The sequence below is a fragment of the Nomia melanderi genome, unplaced genomic scaffold (genome assembly GCF_051020985.1).
Source record: "Nomia melanderi isolate GNS246 unplaced genomic scaffold, iyNomMela1 scaffold0481, whole genome shotgun sequence".
Lineage (NCBI taxonomy): Eukaryota > Metazoa > Arthropoda > Insecta > Hymenoptera > Halictidae > Nomia > Nomia melanderi.
In genome coordinates, this window is record NW_027475596.1 from 10,001 (window position 1) to 17,500 (window position 7,500).

Here is a 7,500-nt window from a genome sequence, read left to right on the forward strand (position 1 = left end):
GACCGAGATCGTAGAATAGCCGCTCGCCCGCCGCTGCGCCGACCGGTCCGCTCGAACCGACGTGCTCTCTTATAGTAACCAAACGGGCGGCCGCGACGACCGCGGCGCCGGCCGCTCAGCACGGGCGCTTATGGTGGTAAACTGCCGCGCGTACAGACCAACCGGCCGGGCTGCTGGTACTTAGCCGCTGAAACTATGGTCGATTCGAACATATATTAACATACGATTTTTATTCGATAAATCGTTATTGTACATATTAAACGTTAGTTTCCACCGAAAGAAAAATTTTTTAGAATTTTTTTTTTCCAAAAATTGCAAGAGTAAACTTTTTTAATATTCGATTTAAAAATTTTTAAATGCTTAATCCTTACATTAAACTACTGGGAGAACTCAGAAATCATAATGAAAAAAATTACAAAAATTTATTTTTCTCAGAAACTCCGAAAAACAGAGTGGTCGAATCCGTGCAAGCCGGAATTTTTCTAAGTCCCCACGGTCAAGAGTAAACTTTTTTAATAAGCGTTTTAAAATTATTTCAATGTTTAATCCATGCGTAAACATGAAGTTTATTAACGTTTTTAACATTAAAAAAAATTACAAAAATTTATTTTTCGGAAAAAATGGAAAAAACCGATTCGTCGGAGCGAGGTGTCCTGCCCGTGCGGTAATTCCAGCAGGCGAATCGGACTTCCCGAAATTTTTCTAAGTCCCACGGTCGACACCAACTTTTTTAATAAGCGTTTTAAAATTATTTCAATGTTTAATCCATGCGTAAACATGAAGTTTATTAACGTTTTTAACATTAAAAAAAATTACAAAAATTTATTTTTCGGAAAAAAAGGAAAAAACCGATTCGGCGGAGCGAGGTGTCCAGCCCGTGCGGTAATTCCAGCAGGCGAATCGGACTTCCCGAAATTTTTCTAAGTCCCACGGTCGACACCAACTTTTTTAATAAGCGTTTTAAAATTATTTCAATGTTTAATCCATGCGTAAACATGATGTTTATTAACGTTTTCAACGTTAAAAAAAATTACAAAAATTTATTTTTCAAAAAAAATGGAAAAAACCGATTCGTCGGAGCGAGGTGTCCTGCCCGTGCGGTAATTCCAGCAGGCGAATCGGACTTCCCGAAATTTTTCTAAGTCCCACGGTCGACACCAACTTTTTTAATAAGCGTTTTAAAATTATTTCAATGTTTAATCCATGCGTAAACATGAAGTTTATTAACGTTTTTAACATTAAAAAAAATTACAAAAATTTATTTTTCGGAAAAAATGGAAAAAACCGATTCGTCGGAGCGAGGTGTCCTGCCCGTGCGGTAATTCCAGCAGGCGAATCGGACTTCCCGAAATTTTTCTAAGTCCCACGGTCGACACCAACTTTTTTAATAAGCGTTTTAAAATTATTTCAATGTTTAATCCATGCGTAAACATGAAGTTTATTAACGTTTTTAACATTAAAAAAAATTACAAAAATTTATTTTTCGGAAAAAAAGGAAAAAACCGATTCGGCGGAGCGAGGTGTCCAGCCCGTGCGGTAATTCCAGCAGGCGAATCGGACTTCCCGAAATTTTTCTAAGTCCCACGGTCGACACCAACTTTTTTAATAAGCGTTTTAAAATTATTTCAATGTTTAATCCATGCGTAAACATGAAGTTTATTAACGTTTTTAACATTAAAAAAAATTACAAAAATTTATTTTTCGGAAAAAATGGAAAAAACCGATTCGTCGGAGCGAGGTGTCCTGCCCGTGCGGTAATTCCAGCAGGCGAATCGGACTTCCCGAAATTTTTCTAAGTCCCACGGTCGACACCAACTTTTTTAATAAGCGTTTTAAAATTATTTCAATGTTTAATCCATGCGTAAACATGAAGTTTATTAACGTTTTTAACATTAAAAAAAATTACAAAAATTTATTTTTCGGAAAAAAAGGAAAAAACCGATTCGGCGGAGCGAGGTGTCCAGCCCGTGCGGTAATTCCAGCAGGCGAATCGGACTTCCCGAAATTTTTCTAAGTCCCACGGTCGACACCAACTTTTTTAATAAGCGTTTTAAAATTATTTCAATGTTTAATCCATGCGTAAACATGATGTTTATTAACGTTTTCAACGTTAAAAAAAATTACAAAAATTTATTTTTCAAAAAAAATGGAAAAAACCGATTCGTCGGAGCGAGGTGTCCTGCCCGTGCGGTAATTCCAGCAGGCGAATCGGACTTCCCGAAATTTTTCTAAGTCCCACGGTCGACACCAACTTTTTTAATAAGCGTTTTAAAATTATTTCAATGTTTAATCCATGCGTAAACATGAAGTTTATTAACGTTTTTAACATTAAAAAAAATTACAAAAATTTATTTTTCGGAAAAAATGGAAAAAACCGATTCGTCGGAGCGAGGTGTCCTGCCCGTGCGGTAATTCCAGCAGGCGAATCGGACTTCCCGAAATTTTTCTAAGTCCCACGGTCGACACCAACTTTTTTAATAAGCGTTTTAAAATTATTTCAATGTTTAATCCATGCGTAAACATGAAGTTTATTAACGTTTTTAACATTAAAAAAAATTACAAAAATTTATTTTTCGGAAAAAAAGGAAAAAACCGATTCGGCGGAGCGAGGTGTCCAGCCCGTGCGGTAATTCCAGCAGGCGAATCGGACTTCCCGAAATTTTTCTAAGTCCCACGGTCGACACCAACTTTTTTAATAAGCGTTTTAAAATTATTTCAATGTTTAATCCATGCGTAAACATGATGTTTATTAACGTTTTCAACGTTAAAAAAAATTACAAAAATTTATTTTTCAAAAAAAATGGAAAAAACCGATTCGTCGGAGCGAGGTGTCCTGCCCGTGCGGTAATTCCAGCAGGCGAATCGGACTTCCCGAAATTTTTCTAAGTCCCACGGTCGACACCAACTTTTTTAATAAGCGTTTTAAAATTATTTCAATGTTTAATCCATGCGTAAACATGAAGTTTATTAACGTTTTTAACATTAAAAAAAATTACAAAAATTTATTTTTCGGAAAAAATGGAAAAAACCGATTCGTCGGAGCGAGGTGTCCTGCCCGTGCGGTAATTCCAGCAGGCGAATCGGACTTCCCGAAATTTTTCTAAGTCCCACGGTCGACACCAACTTTTTTAATAAGCGTTTTAAAATTATTTCAATGTTTAATCCATGCGTAAACATGAAGTTTATTAACGTTTTTAACATTAAAAAAAATTACAAAAATTTATTTTTCGGAAAAAAAGGAAAAAACCGATTCGGCGGAGCGAGGTGTCCAGCCCGTGCGGTAATTCCAGCAGGCGAATCGGACTTCCCGAAATTTTTCTAAGTCCCACGGTCGACACCAACTTTTTTAATAAGCGTTTTAAAATTATTTCAATGTTTAATCCATGCGTAAACATGATGTTTATTAACGTTTTCAACGTTAAAAAAAATTACAAAAATTTATTTTTCAAAAAAAATGGAAAAAACCGATTCGTCGGAGCGAGGTGTCCTGCCCGTGCGGTAATTCCAGCAGGCGAATCGGACTTCCCGAAATTTTTCTAAGTCCCACGGTCGACACCAACTTTTTTAATAAGCGTTTTAAAATTATTTCAATGTTTAATCCATGCGTAAACATGAAGTTTATTAACGTTTTTAACATTAAAAAAAATTACAAAAATTTATTTTTCGGAAAAAATGGAAAAAACCGATTCGTCGGAGCGAGGTGTCCTGCCCGTGCGGTAATTCCAGCAGGCGAATCGGACTTCCCGAAATTTTTCTAAGTCCCACGGTCGACACCAACTTTTTTAATAAGCGTTTTAAAATTATTTCAATGTTTAATCCATGCGTAAACATGAAGTTTATTAACGTTTTTAACATTAAAAAAAATTACAAAAATTTATTTTTCGGAAAAAAAGGAAAAAACCGATTCGGCGGAGCGAGGTGTCCAGCCCGTGCGGTAATTCCAGCAGGCGAATCGGACTTCCCGAAATTTTTCTAAGTCCCACGGTCGACACCAACTTTTTTAATAAGCGTTTTAAAATTATTTCAATGTTTAATCCATGCGTAAACATGATGTTTATTAACGTTTTCAACGTTAAAAAAAATTACAAAAATTTATTTTTCAAAAAAAATGGAAAAAACCGATTCGTCGGAGCGAGGTGTCCTGCCCGTGCGGTAATTCCAGCAGGCGAATCGGACTTCCCGAAATTTTTCTAAGTCCCACGGTCGACACCAACTTTTTTAATAAGCGTTTTAAAATTATTTCAATGTTTAATCCATGCGTAAACATGAAGTTTATTAACGTTTTTAACATTAAAAAAAATTACAAAAATTTATTTTTCGGAAAAAATGGAAAAAACCGATTCGTCGGAGCGAGGTGTCCTGCCCGTGCGGTAATTCCAGCAGGCGAATCGGACTTCCCGAAATTTTTCTAAGTCCCACGGTCGACACCAACTTTTTTAATAAGCGTTTTAAAATTATTTCAATGTTTAATCCATGCGTAAACATGAAGTTTATTAACGTTTTTAACATTAAAAAAAATTACAAAAATTTATTTTTCGGAAAAAAAGGAAAAAACCGATTCGGCGGAGCGAGGTGTCCAGCCCGTGCGGTAATTCCAGCAGGCGAATCGGACTTCCCGAAATTTTTCTAAGTCCCACGGTCGACACCAACTTTTTTAATAAGCGTTTTAAAATTATTTCAATGTTTAATCCATGCGTAAACATGATGTTTATTAACGTTTTCAACGTTAAAAAAAATTACAAAAATTTATTTTTCAAAAAAAATGGAAAAAACCGATTCGTCGGAGCGAGGTGTCCTGCCCGTGCGGTAATTCCAGCAGGCGAATCGGACTTCCCGAAATTTTTCTAAGTCCCACGGTCGACACCAACTTTTTTAATAAGTGTTTTAAAATTATTTCAATGTTTAATCCATGCGTAAACATGAAGTTTATTAACGTTTTTAACATTAAAAAAAATTACAAAAATTTATTTTTCGGAAAAAATGGAAAAAACCGATTCGTCGGAGCGAGGTGTCCTGCCCGTGCGGTAATTCCAGCAGGCGAATCGGACTTCCCGAAATTTTTCTAAGTCCCACGGTCGACACCAACTTTTTTAATAAGCGTTTTAAAATTATTTCAATGTTTAATCCATGCGTAAACATGATGTTTATTAACGTTTTCAACGTTAAAAAAAATTACAAAAATTTATTTTTCAAGAAAAATGGAAAATACCGATTCGGCGGAGCGAGGTGTCCAGCCCGTGCGGTAATTCCAGCAGGCGAATCGGACTTCCCGAAATTTTTCTAAGTCCCACGGTCGACACCAACTTTTTTAATAAGCGTTTTAAAATTATTTCAATGTTTAATCCATGCGTAAACATGATGTTTATTAACGTTTTCAACGTTAAAAAAAATTACAAAAATTTATTTTTCAAGAAAAATGGAAAATACCGATTCGGCGGAGCGAGGTGTCCAGCCCGTGCGGTAATTCCAGCAGGCGAATCGGACTTCCCGAAATTTTTCTAAGTCCCACGGTCGACACCAACTTTTTTAATAAGTGTTTTAAAATTATTTCAATGTTTAATCCATGCGTAAACATGACGTTTATTAACGTTTTTGACATTAAAAAAAATTACAAAAATTTATTTTTCAAAAAAAATGGAAAAAACCGATTCGTCGGAGCGAGGTGTCCAGCCCGTGCGGTAATTCCAGCAGGCGAATCGGACTTCCCGAAATTTTTCTAAGTCCCACGGTCGACACCAACTTTTTTAATAAGCGTTTTAAAATTATTTCAATGTTTAATCCATGCGTAAACATGATGTTTATTAACGTTTTCAACGTTAAAAAAAATTACAAAAATTTATTTTTCAAAAAAAATGGAAAAAACCGATTCGTCGGAGCGAGGTGTCCTGCCCGTGCGGTAATTCCAGCAGGCGAATCGGACTTCCCGAAATTTTTCTAAGTCCCACGGTCGACACCAACTTTTTTAATAAGCGTTTTAAAATTATTTCAATGTTTAATCCATGCGTAAACATGAAGTTTATTAACGTTTTTAACATTAAAAAAAATTACAAAAATTTATTTTTCGGAAAAAATGGAAAAAACCGATTCGTCGGAGCGAGGTGTCCTGCCCGTGCGGTAATTCCAGCAGGCGAATCGGACTTCCCGAAATTTTTCTAAGTCCCACGGTCGACACCAACTTTTTTAATAAGCGTTTTAAAATTATTTCAATGTTTAATCCATGCGTAAACATGAAGTTTATTAACGTTTTTAACATTAAAAAAAATTACAAAAATTTATTTTTCGGAAAAAAAGGAAAAAACCGATTCGGCGGAGCGAGGTGTCCAGCCCGTGCGGTAATTCCAGCAGGCGAATCGGACTTCCCGAAATTTTTCTAAGTCCCACGGTCGACACCAACTTTTTTAATAAGCGTTTTAAAATTATTTCAATGTTTAATCCATGCGTAAACATGAAGTTTATTAACGTTTTTAACATTAAAAAAAATTACAAAAATTTATTTTTCGGAAAAAATGGAAAAAACCGATTCGTCGGAGCGAGGTGTCCTGCCCGTGCGGTAATTCCAGCAGGCGAATCGGACTTCCCGAAATTTTTCTAAGTCCCACGGTCGACACCAACTTTTTTAATAAGTGTTTTAAAATTATTTCAATGTTTAATCCATGCGTAAACATGATGTTTATTAACGTTTTTGACATTAAAAAAAATTACAAAAATTTATTTTTCAAAAAAAATGGAAAAAACCGATTCGTCGGAGCGAGGTGTCCAGCCCGTGCGGTAATGCCAGCAGGCGATCCGGGGTACTCGAAATTTTTCTAAGTCCCGACGGTCAAGAGTAAACTTTTTCATCGCATATTTCAAAATTTTTTCAATGTTTAATCTACGCATAAAAACGCAGTTTATCGCAGTTTTTAACGTTGAGAAAATTGACAAAAATTTTTTTTTCACTGAAAATGGAAAAAATGTATCGGTCGATGCGGGCTATCCAGGCCGTGCGGTAATTCCAGCAGGCGATCCGGGGTACTCGAAATTTTTCTAAGTCCCGACGGTCAAGAGTAAACTTTTTCATCACATATTTCAAAATTTTTTTAATGTTTAATCCACGCATAAAAACGCAGTTTATTAACGTTTTTAACGTTGAGAAAATTGACAAAAATTTTTTTTTCACTGAAAATGGAAAAAATGTATCGGTCGATGCGGGCTATCCAGGCCGTGCGGTAATTCCAGCAGGCGATCCGGGGTACTCGAAATTTTTCTAAGTCCCGACGGTCAAGAGTAAACTTTTTCATCACATATTTCAAAATTTTTTTAATGTTTAATCCACGCATAAAAACGCAGTTTATTAACGTTTTTAACGTTGAGAAAATTGACAAAAATTTTTTTTTCACTGAAAATGGAAAAAATGTATCGGTCGATGCGGGCTATCCAGGCCGTGCGGTAATTCCAGCAGGCGATCCGGGGTACTCGAAATTTTTCTAAGTCCCGACGGTCAAGAGTAAACTTTTTCAT